This window comes from Hemitrygon akajei, chromosome 10, assembly GCF_048418815.1.
Source record: "Hemitrygon akajei chromosome 10, sHemAka1.3, whole genome shotgun sequence".
In the NCBI taxonomy this organism is placed as follows: Eukaryota; Metazoa; Chordata; class Chondrichthyes; order Myliobatiformes; family Dasyatidae; genus Hemitrygon; species Hemitrygon akajei.
This window is the reverse complement of record NC_133133.1, coordinates 15025076-15037815: the sequence shown is the minus strand read 5'-3', so window position 1 is coordinate 15037815 and position 12740 is coordinate 15025076. Positions and strand designations below refer to the sequence as shown.

At 41.4% G+C, this 12740-nt stretch overlaps 1 protein-coding gene and 1 pseudogene across 3 annotated transcripts in view; both read right to left on the bottom strand.

The window, feature by feature from the left end:
- Nucleotides 1-12740, bottom strand: part of il1rapl2 (interleukin 1 receptor accessory protein-like 2) — a 1249784-nt gene that overhangs the window by 601723 nt on the left and 635321 nt on the right. The window lies entirely within an intron of this gene.
- Nucleotides 2727-3848, bottom strand: LOC140734137 (uncharacterized; annotated as a pseudogene).

The window sequence follows — 12740 nt, the reverse complement described above, 5'->3', positions numbered from 1 at the left end:
TGTTAACTAAAAATCTCAAAAGGAAAACAAAGCCTACACTGCGGCTGAAAAGAGCATCTAAACATTAAGTGAATACCGCTTGTCTTCATAGTCAGTTGACTTGAAAGTCCAATATCTCGTGGAAGGCCGAATGCAAAACAGCAGCGAAGCGTTACTATGTTCTGTCCAAGTCTCGACAAGCACTAAGACGACAAGTATGGAGATAAATACTGTCACGATTAAATAATAGTCAGCTGACACGTGCAAATTCACAAGCACATTTACTGTATCCACTGCGCTGTGGAATCCGTGTTTGTGACACCCTGGGCTTCATTGAATCACAGCCCCACTCTGGGTCGACTCCTATGACTTCTTTTCTTCGGTGTCTTCTCTCTTCTTTCCCAACAAAGCCCCAAGCCCAACCTTCATGTTCCTCACCGTAGAAACCTCCCCTAAATCTAGCCATCCTAATTGGATGGGATACAACTCTCCTATCTCTTATCTTCAACAGTAACCCAATCAAACAGCATACCAGAGGAAAAAAATATGAACCATCTGAACCAAGCCAGAGCATTATGCACATTTCATCTGTCAATTTTGATATTTTGTTCAAATCTCTGTGCTGTTTCTTGAGTCTTTCTCTAGGCTACGGCCACCGGACTGGATTGGACAGATTCTGAAGTAAATGCTGGCACCTCCAAGTTCATGATTCCCGTAAAAGTGTACAGAAAGGCAGAATCCCAAATTTCCTGGTAGCCATCCATTCATGATTTGTTAGAACATAGAACATTACAGCACGGAACAGACCCCTTGACCCACAATGTTGAGTCAACGTTTAACATCCATGAAGATCAATCTAACCCTTTCCTCCTATTTTATTCAGTGAAACTGTGGAAAACCTCTGTAGTTATGATGAAGAATCTAGAGTACTGTGCAAAAGTTTTGCTAAAATATCAAAAAACTCTGTCAAGCGAAGATGCTTTCAAAAATAATGAAATGAAAAGTTTCTAAATATCAAAACAAAATTACTATAAAGAGTAAACCGTAAAAACCTAAATCAAATCAATATATGAGGAAATCTGCAGATTCTGGAAATTCAAACAACAGCGAAGGGTCTTGGCCCGAAACGTTGACATCGCTTCTCCCTATAGATGCTGCCTAGCCTGCTGTGTTCCACCAGCATTTTGTGTGTGTTGTTGTTCAAATCAATATATGCTGTGACCACTCTTTGCCTTTAAAACTGCATCAATCCTCTTCGGTACTGTGTTGTGTAGTTTTATAAGAAAATCAGCTGGTAGGTTGTTCCAAGCATCTTGGAGAAGCTGCCACAGTTCTGTTGCAGACCTAGGCTGTCTCACTTGCTTCTGTCTCTCCAGGTAATCCCAAACAGCCTCAATGATGTTGAGATCAAGGCGCCGTGGAGACTACACCATCTGAAGCTATATAAAAATCTAGGTTTCTAAGACTTTTGCACAGTACTGTACTTGATTATTTTACACCAGGTAAGATCTGGCGATTGAGTTGACTGTCATTGATTTCACTGGATGTGAACAGGAGTGGGAAGATAAAGCTGTCATTGACTTGCGTTTATTTGAGTGCTGCCATTTTTTTTCTGCATTACTGCACAGAAGGAGACTATACTGTCTTCTGGGACTTTGCCCGTCTCTAGCGTAGCAATCTCATCAGCCCCATACCTGCAATATTGCCTAAAATGTTTTTTAAAAATAATTGTTCAAATATTCAAAAACAAAAATAATTCTTAATGGGCTTGAAAGATTCTTGAATATTTATCAGAAATGTTTGATAGTGTTGTGTATGTGGCTGTTTACACAACAATATCATTAATAAAAATACTCTTCCCCTTTTATTTTAAAAGTGTATCAACTTTTTTTACGCTAAGCAAATATTGTATGTGTACCCTTAATATATAGACGACCACCCAGTGTTTAATTAGTAACTTAATAATATGGAATTATAACAAAGTAACGTAATAATAATAATTATTATAACTCTTATAACTCAAGTCTTTGGGGGGGTCTTCTCTGCCCCTCTGATTAACGTCTGTCAATAAACTTGTTTGTTTTAACGCAGATTTCCATTTAAAAGTCATGAAAAGTTGACCTCTGAGCACAGGGAGTTTCCATTGTCTGCTTCAAAGCTGACTTGCCACCAACAAAAGAAGTGGTCAGTGATCTGCTGTCTCTGCTAGTTATTCAAAAGTTGGGACAATGCAATGACTCACAGAATGATCAGTACTTTACCAGTAATCTTTCACCATTTTGTGCAGCAGTTGATTGAAATCCTGTTGTTTGTTCCATTGCTCTTAAGCTGCTGTTAAAGTACAGTTTTGCTGATATTAAAGATTACCTGCAGTGCTATCTGTCTGGCTCAAGAGGGAGAATTCCTTCAGATGCACATTCAACACAAGTGTGAAAATACAACAATAGAAACCTACTTTCAAATCTCTTACTAAATTTCCTTTCAGTTAGGCCGGACGAAGGGTCTCAGCCCGATACGTCGACAGTGCTTCTTCCTATAGATGCTGCCTGGCCTGCAGCGTTCCACCAGCATTTTGTGTGTGTTAATAGAAACCTTACAGTTTGTTGCCAGAAGTCGCCTCTATTTTGATGCTGTTTCCCAACTTCTTTGTGAAAAACAAGACACATTGGCTGAGGATTCAAAATATGTACGTGCAAAAGAAACTTTCCCACAAAGTGTATGATTCTCAATGAAGGGAAAAAATTGGTTCAAGATTTACCTTGTGCAAAAGCTGTTCTGTTAGAATGGAATTGATTTTGCCCTCGGTTAAGTTTACCTTCTTCCCCAGCAACCTAGTTTTAATTTATTTCACCACCCTCAGTAATTTCTCCATGAGGCTGGTTGCTATATTGTGGGCGGCAACCATAGCAACAACGAACAAAGTAAGGTGGGTAACGCTGTCTTCTGTAAGGAGGGCGATGTCGCTGATTTTGATAATCTTGGTTTTCTCCATCTTCAATGTTCTGTTGGTAATTACGTGGTGGACCTCGGTGGCGAGGGTTGCAGTGACGATAACGATTTCTAACAGTGACATTTCGGCTTCCTTGGACTGGAACTCCTCCGGGGCCAGTTATGTTTGCTGCTTCAGTACCCTTTTCGCATTCCACTACGTCGAACTCCACAGTTTCACCGTCTCCAACACTGCGGAGGTATTTCCGTGGGTTATTCTTTTTTTTATAGCAGTCTGAGGTACAAACACATCTTCCTTTGTATCATTCCTGTTGATGAATCCATATCCATTTCATATGTTGAATCACTTTACTGTTCCAAGAACCTTTCTTCTCCCTGGCGGATTTGGGTTTGTTTGGCTGTTCCTGCTGCTGCTGTTCAGATTGCTGCTCCGTCACGGCCTTGCTCATGGTGTGGACAGACTGGGTGAGGTGGTTGTGGCTCGGGCCGGTCTGAGATGGGGGATCCTGCACTCTCTCCGCTTCTTTCTTCTCTCTAATATAATTCCTTTCCACTTTTTCTGTCTCCAGTTGCAGAAAAGGCTCTGCATTTCGTATTCCTTGCTTGTATCGTTGATCTAGTTTCTTCATCCTTTTCTGATACTCCTGCAAGGTGCCTTCCTGTAACTGCTGTAGCTGTCTTTTGAGAGATGTCAATTTCTCCTGGTACATCTGTTCTTTTACTTCCAGGTAGTCTTTATCACCCTGCTTATTGGCAAAATCTGTCTCCCTGTCGACGCTGTCTAGCTCCTCCTCTTCGTTGTTGTAGTCGACAATGGGTGAGAGGAGAGCTGCAGACATCTTCCCCACCGAGCTGCCCTCCCTTGTTGACATATCTAGTGCCTTGATGGTGTGCCAATCCATCTGGATTTTCTGAGCCATTCACGTCCCAGCAATGGTGGTCCTCCATTTTCCAGTACATAGAGGTTCAGCTGCTGTGTTTTGCCCCTGGAGCTCACTGTCACTTTAATTTTACCTTTGGGGCGCACATTCTGTCCTGTGTAAGTCTTCAGCAGAAGTTTAGCTCGTTTCAGAAGTATGTGAGAAATCAGTCATTTGTCGTCATGTACAGAGATCTCTGTAAAGCTGAGCCTGTATTCAACTCCATTTTCAGCCTCACGCCTGCCACTTGTGGAGTGATCCTTATTACTCTTTGATCCTCTGTCTCTTTCACGTTGTGAAGTTGTAGACAAGACAATTCGCTTTTGTCTGAGTCATTTTCATCAGAACAGCTTTCTACAGAAGTGCCTTCTTTCATTTTGTGTACCTTGTTGTATTTTCCTTCCTGGGGTTTCTTGTTTCTCTGTATTTTGCCCTTTTCCTGCTGTTTACCGGCTTTGCATACTCAGCCAGCGTGGCCCTGTTTGCGAGAGTTCCTGCATTCCTTGTCTTTAAACCAACGGTCCTCAGGGTCATGTGACATGTTCCCACAACGGTAGCATTTCTTTCCTTCATTTCTGTTCAGCATGTTCCCACAATGGTAACATTTCTTTCCTTCATTTCTGTTCAGCGACATTTTACTTGTGGCATATTCCAGAGATTTTTGTTGTATCTCGGAAGCACCTCATGCGACTGTTTCTAATGATAATGAGATGTTTAACACTTTCTCAAATGTAAGTTCTTTTTCACACTGGAGCTTCTTCTGTGTGGTTTCACAGTACATACCACACACTAACCTATCCCTCAATGTGTCTGATAGACCTGTTCCAAATTGACAATTTTCTGATAATTTGCACAATTCAGCACAATATTCAGAAATGCTTTCATTTTTGCTCTAACTCCAATTGTAAAATTTGTCTTTCAGCAATGACCAGCAGTTTGAGGTCTAAATGCTGCTGGAGAGTGTCTACTATTTGCTTGAACGTTTTGTCAGCTGGCTTTTCAGGGGTTAACAAGCTCCGTAGCAGGCTGTATGTTTTTGCGCCCATTACACTAAGTAAGATGCTGACTTTCTTTCCTTCATTAACATTGTTAGCATCATAATATCATTCTATTCTTTTGATATAAGGCTACATCCACACTAGACCGGATAATTTTGAAAATGCCAGTTTTGCGTAAAAACAATAGGCATCCACACCAAGCATTTTTGAAAATACCTCCATCCACATTAAAATGGATATTTGGGTGAATCTCCTCCTACTGGGCATGCGCAGGACACATCTACAGAAAACAAGCGACATGTTTGGTGTGAATCGCGCTGTGAATGTGCACGTTTGTGCAGTTACAGACTAGAAAAACATAAAAGGAAATTGCCAAATGACAGACAGCTGTTGGCGCTTGTGCAGGAGGACTTAAAACTAAATAAAAACAAATACTGGAGCGTGTGGAAACAACCAACAGGGAGTTCATGGACAGTATGACCTGGCTGACGACGAACATTGAAAAACTGACTAACTCTGTTGCATTAATAAAGCACCTTGTTAAATGTATAAAACATGTCTGCATCAGTGTTATCTTGTATTTCCATACAATATTACATTAGGCTGTTACACATCTATTGTCAGAGAAGTACTTGCATAAATAGTTAAAGCACCTTCATATAAGCAAGGACAGAAAACAGGGCAAAGTGAGTATACTTATTTATTCAGTAAGTTATGGGTCAAAGTATTTTGTGAGTACATTTCTAACTCTTCGGGTTTCAGTCTCGTTGCCATCTGTTCTGAAATTGTTAGGTTGTGTGAGGGTTGTGTTCAAGGAAACAATGAAATGCCACCATCTGTTCCGGCACGTCATGACAATGTTTTTAAAAATATCCAGTTACCCCGTCCACATTACTCTGCCCAATCCAGTGTTCTCAAATTTACACACTCTGGAGGGTGTTCTAGAAAAGCTCCGTCTTCGGGGGAGGAAAATGCCGTTTCAGTGTGGACAGAGGGCCAAAACGAAGAGAAAAAGCTTCAGTTATGGATTTATCCGGTCTAGTGTGGACATAGCCTAAATTGCCCAGTCTTTACTATCAAATGTTGTAATGGTTCCAATTAATGCCATCCTTGTTATGTTAATTTATCCTTGTTCTGTCAATTTAGCTTTGGTCCCTTGCTTTCTTTTTGACTCACGTGACCTTTTTTTTCTAGCATCGCAAGCGTACTCTGGCTAGCTGCGTGTGTTGCTCCTTTCTTTTTAGCACCCTTCTGAGGTAGGCCGACCCTTAGCCCTGGTGTTCAGCGCCGGCTGTGGTCTCGCCTGGACGTGCCGCGGCTCCGACTGTGTCTCTCAGTCTCCCGACATTCCCGACTCTAGCCGAACTCCCATTCCTCTCAGATTTGCGACTTCGCTCTGCCTCCTTTTTCCCGCTCCTTGGCTCGTTCCTTCCACACTTCCTCCGAGTGCCGTTATCAATTAAAACACAGCGTTCCGATACAATGTAGGTTCATTAACCTCGTCACCAATTTGTTGTGTATGTGGCTGTTTACACAACAATATCATTAATAAAATTGCTGGAGACTGGAGCTACGTTAACAGGGTTCTTTACTTATGGAACCCAAACTGAACGCATATATACAGATTAATATGCACCCAATAGCGCATGCTCAATAACGTGTTACTACGACATAAAATAGTCCCATATTATACAGTAGGCTATATGGTACAGATAGCTTTGAAATTTGACTAGGCGAAGTGGTGTGGTTCTGCCACAGAATATGTTCCTTTCAGTAACTTTGTGTGTGGGGGTAGAGGGACAACCTTTCATCTTTCTTCTGGAGTCAGTATTGAATTTTACATGCTTTCTTTGCCTTTATTAGAATTGGCCACTTCTGCTGTAAATCACCTAACTGTGGGTTAATTTTGTAATGGAGTCATAGAGTAATATAGTTCTACTTTTGTACTCCCTGACCCTGGTGAAAATTCTATGGCTATCCACATCATGAGTACTCCTCAATGATTTTATGAACTTCTCTGAGGTCATCCAAGAGTAAAGCTCTTGCGTGGCCAATGTCTCCCTGGTTCTCTATTCCAGATAGCATCCTTGTAAATCTCTTCTGCACCCTCTCCAGCTTAATAATATTTTTCCTATCACAGGGAAACCAACATAGTACAGTGTGATCTCATTAATGACTTATAGGAATGCAACATAATGTCCCTACTCCAAAATTCACTGCCATGGCAGATGAAGGCCAACATGCTAAGCACTTTCTTCACCACTCAGTCTACTTGTATGACCACTTTCAGTGAACTGTGTACTTGTACTCCTAAGTTCCTCAATTCTACAACACTTGTCAGTTCCTCGCCAGTCACTGCATAGATCTTATCCTGGTTTGAATGTCTACAATGAATATTATTTCCACCAGCACAGCCTGAAATAGTGGGTATATCCAAGAACTGACTGTCTTATAGATAGTAATAATCATATTTTAATTTGAATTTATTCACTGTCTTGTAAATATTTAATGTTCATATTTTGTGTACTTTTGTGTCAATGAACTTTTGTAGTTTAGTTTAAAAAAAAGCCCTAGAATTCCCCAGCTTTGATGGTCCTTTCTATTCACCAATTTCATAAATCTTGCTCAGTTTCTCTCTAATTGTCCATTAACCCTTGGAGCGGTTGACCCAACAATGTAACTTCACACCAGTCTTGGCCTCACCCATTCAGATGTGTATATTCACCATCATCTCTTCAACTTTTAACATGTCTTCTCTCTATAGCAGTTCTGAGGAAGAAACTTTGACCTGGGATATTTACTCTGCTTCTCTCTTTACAGACATCAGCTGACCTGCTGAGAGTTGCCACGATGAGGCCACCACACTCAGACTGGAGGAGCAGCAGTTCATATTCCATCTGGGTAGCCTCCAACCTAATGACATGAACACTGACTTCTCTAACTTCCAGTAATTTCTCCCCTCTCCCCAATTCTCTCTTTTTCCATTCTGATTCACTTCTCACCCCTCTTCTTGTCCTCATTTGCCCATCACCTCTCTCTAGTGCCTCACCTTCCCATATTCCCATGGTCCACTCTGCTGTCCTATCAGATGCCTTCTTCTTCAGCCCTTTACCTCTTTGACCTATCATCTCCCAATGTCTTACCTCATCTCCCCTTCCACCAATCACCAGGTTTCCCCTCACTTTGTGGCCTGGTCCTTCCTCTCCAGTCTTGATGAAGGGTCTTGCCCTGAAGCATTGACTGTTTATTCCCCTTCATAAATGACTGCTGAATTCCTGCAGCATCTTATGTGTGTTGCTTGAGAGTTTCCATGTTTCCTACATCATTGCAGTTCTTGTTTGATTTCCATTTCCTTTTTCAAAGAGCTAACATGGGTTTGCAACACTAAATGATCTCTTCCTGTGCTGCAAGTTTTCAAGATTCCATGATTCAATTTAAATCCTTTTGATCGATAAGGATGTAGTTAGGAAAACTATTAACCAATAGGGAACAAATGATGATCAAAACCGAATTGACACTGAGGTGAAGGAAAACCAATAAAATCATTCAGATCACACTTTTGCAAAACTTGTAGAGACAAAGATCAATACCATATCCACAGTTAACAGCTGCATCATAGTCAAACTTAACACCTACGAGCAATCATTAGATCCCCGAATAAATGATTAATGTGGAATCATTTGGCAGTGTTTAAGGGGTGATTGAAATCATGGTTAATCCTGGTCTTTAGAAGTGACTTGGATAGTCAGATGAGAAAAAATAAACATGAGTCGCTGGGGAGAGAGTGGGACAAGGAGTTGACTCAATGGTGCTGAATGTCTTCCAAACTGTGCTGTAGCAATCTGACAGACAGACAGACAGACAGACAGACATACTTTATTGATCCCAAGGGAAATTGGGTTTCGTTACAGTCGCACCAACCAAGAATAGTGTAAAAATATAGCAATATAAAACCATAAATAATTAAATAATAATAAGTAAATAATGCCAAGTGGAAATTAGTCCAGGACCAGCCTATTGGCTCAGGGTGATTGACATTCCAAGAGAGGAGTTGCAAAGTTTGATGGCAACAAGCAGGAATGACTTCCTATGATGCTCAGTGTTGCATCATGGCATAAGGCGGCAGCAAATCCAACTGTGAAAGCCCCAAACTTTCTAACAGGTACCAGTCCAATACTGAACTTTGTATGAATTACTTTCTTTACTGTATATTGAAATGTGACAGGGTTTTCAGAATATTGTGGAGGACTGGTGTGGGGCGGCACCGTAGCGCGGCAGTTAGTGCGATACTTCCATGGCACCAGCGATTCCCGATCGAGGTTCAATTCCCACTGCTGTCTGTAAGGAGTTTCTATGCTCTCCCCGTAACCTTGTGGGTATCCTTTGGGTGCTCCCGTTTCTTCCCACAGTGCAAACACATACAGGTTATGGTTAGTAAATTGTGATCGTGCTATGTTGACGTCCGAAGTGCAATGGCTCTTGCGGGCTGCCCCAGCACAATCCTCCGATGGTTAGTCATTGGCACAAAAAGACGCATTTCACTGTATGCTTGGAAGATTCAATGTACATGACAAATAAAGCTATTTATTCCTTACATCATTACTTATCCATCACAACACCACTAAAACAGATGATCTAGTCATTATCACACGCTTTTTATTGGGCCCTGTTCTCAAACTAACTGCTGTATATCTCTATTTTATCATAGTGACAACTTTTCATTGGCTGTAAAGGGATTTCGGATAATCTGAAAGGAATGTAAATGGTACATCAGGAATGTTGGTCTTCCAATGTTTTCTAATTTGTAAATATCCTGGGAGTTTCACATCCATGCCCACACTCTTGACATCACTCTCTGATAGGGACACTAATTCACATTCTCCAACCTCAAAAAAAATCACAAGGATAACATTAGGTAATCCGAAAATCATGGTATACAGAACTGTCGATGGGACATCAACCATCTCCAGAACCTGAATACAGAATCAGGTTTATTATTATCCGCATGTGTCATGAAATTTGTTAACTTAGCAGCAACAGTACAATGCAATACTTGATAATATAGAAATAAAATAAATAGATAAACAAGTAAATCAATTACAGTAAATATATATGTATACTGAATAGATTAATAATAGTGCAAAAACAGAAATAATATATTATAAAAAATGTGAGGTGGTGTTTATGGGTTCAAAGTTCATTTAGAAATTGGATGGCAGAGGGGAAGAAGCTGTTCCTGAATTGCTGAGTGTGTGCCTTCAGACTTCTGTACCTCCTTCCTGATGGTAACAATGAGAAGAGGGCATGCCCTGGATGATAGGGGTCCTTAATAGTGGACGTCGCCTTTTTGAGGCACTGTTCCTTGAAGATGTCTTGGCTACTATGGAGGCTAGTACCTAAGATGGAGCTGACCAATTTTACAACTTTCTGTAGCTTCTTTTGGTCCTGTGCAGTAACCCTCCTCCAGTCCCTACTCTGAACTTACCCCCTCGAAAGCAGTAGTCTCTTATCTTTTCACACCTGCCCCAATGTCACCATCAAATTAGTAGACAAGGGCAATGCCAATGCAGTCGGTCGGACTTACCTCCACCTTGCAGAAACTAGAGAGCAGCTCTTGGATACCTCCTCTGACCTGCCCCTGAATCGGGATCTCACCAAAGATCATCAGACCACTGTCCACTACACTGTCACTGACCTCTTCTTCTCCAGAAAGCTCCCCTCCACAGGCTGCATACTGAATGTTCCCCAAACCTGCACTGTCCATTTCTACTGCCAGTCAAGCTGATGGGGCTTGAACCCAAAATACTGGCTGCCCGTTTTCCTTCATAGATGCTGCCTGAACCTGCTCTATTCCTCCAGCACCTCTGTGCATTGCATTGTAAAGTATATTCTGATCTTGTTTTACGGGGAACTTAATCACCCCCAAACCAAGTCCCCACCAAGGTCAATCACACCATTACTGACCTCATCACCACTGTAGACCTTCCCTCCACAGCCTCCAAATTCATTGTTCTTCAAATGTGCACCATTCATTTTTACCACAACACCAGCTGAAGAGTCTTGACCCCAAAATATTGACTGTCCATTGCTCTCTATAGATACAGCCCGAGCTGCTCTGTTGCTTATGTGGTGCCTCGTAAGGTCTATGCAGATGCTATTTTACAGGAATCTTGGAATTAGTCTGTATGAAGAACCACAAACAGGAATGTTCGCTACTCCCAGCAAACTGATGTTCCAAAATTTATGACAATGATTTTCAAACTTTTTAGTGAGGGTTTGCTTTTGCTTTTGCATTTTTAATAGATAGGCTGCAGCCCTGGCAGTAAGAACTGCTGATGGTCCATGAGTAGAAACTGTGTGGTAGGTGTGCAGTAGAAGGTTAATCAAATGGGAATGTGAATGATTTCTCCTTTTATCAAGTAAACTGCACTCAAAATTTTATTTCTGGTAGGAACTGACCCACAAGTGATTAGATAGTGTATTTATTTATTCAGTTATTTACTGAGATACAGCATGGAACAGTCCTTTCTGGCCCCTCAAGTGGGCCATCCAGCCGCCCCCTGATTTGACCAATTAACCTACCAACCAACCAGTAGGTCTTTGGACATTATGAGGAAACCAGACCACCTGGAGGAACCCATGAGGTCATGGGATGAACGTACAAACTCCTTACAAGCAGTGGTGGGAATTGAACCCAGGTCATCTGCACTGTAGAGCTTTGTACTAACCACTACACTACCACGTCATCTTTTGATTTGCATAGGCAAATCAACAAGGCCTTCAGAGGAATGCAGGTGTGAGTGGAATAGATTACTTGGCTTTTTACATGATAAATCAACAATTCAAACCTGGTTTGCAGGCTGTAGATGATGTTTGTAGTGATAAGCAGCTATGAACAATAGCTTCTACATCGGTTGACCGGCACAGAGTCACAGAGTTAGAGATCCAAGAGACTACAGATGCTGAAATGTGGTAAAAAAATCAAATCCCTGCATAATCTGAGCAGATTAGGGGATATTGGGCATAACTTGACATTTAGGGGTAGAGACCCTTCACCTGAACTGAAAAAATAGCAGCAAAATGACCAGTATAAGAAGATGAGGCAAAGTGGTTAGTGGTGGAGCAAGAGCTGGCAAGTGATAGGTGGGTTTAGGTGAGGAGGGGAGAGAGAAAATAGCAGTAGAGGCTGGAAGTAATAGATGGGGATAACAAAGGGTTGCAGATGATAGAATCTGATAGAATTGGATAGTCAGAGGCTGAAATGGTTGCCACAAGAGGACACAGGTTTAAGGTGCTGGGGAGTAGGTACAGAGGAGATGCTAGGGGTAAGTTTTGTACTCAGAGAGTGGTGAGTGCGTGGAATAGGCTGCCAGTGACAGTGGTGAAGGTGGATACAATAGGGTCTTTTAAGAGACTTTTGGATAGGTACACGAAGCTTAGAAAAATAGAGGGCTATGGATAAGCCTAATAATTTCTAAGGTAGGGACATGTTTGGCACAACTTTGTGGGCCGAAGGGCCTGTATTGTGTTGTAGGTTTTCAATGTTTCTATGTTTAAAAAGAAGGTGAAGCATTGGACCAAATAAGAACTGAATTAAAACAAATAAAAGCTCTTTTTAGTGAAGTTTGGTTGTCATAGTGTTGCTATAATGAGGTAGTGATTAAGACTGTGCATAGTGGTTCAAGAATTAAATGGTTGAGGAGATGTAGGGTTCTTCATTGGTCCACATGTGTGAATGCCAAGAGACTGGCTAAAACAGAAGGCATTTAAGATGACACTGGCCTTTTAGAAGCATAAATATTTCAAAGATTTACTTTATACATATCCTTTCACCCATGAAATCACTGAAGGAATTTGACTGTCAGAGATGGACTTGAAATGGATTGGCATCTCA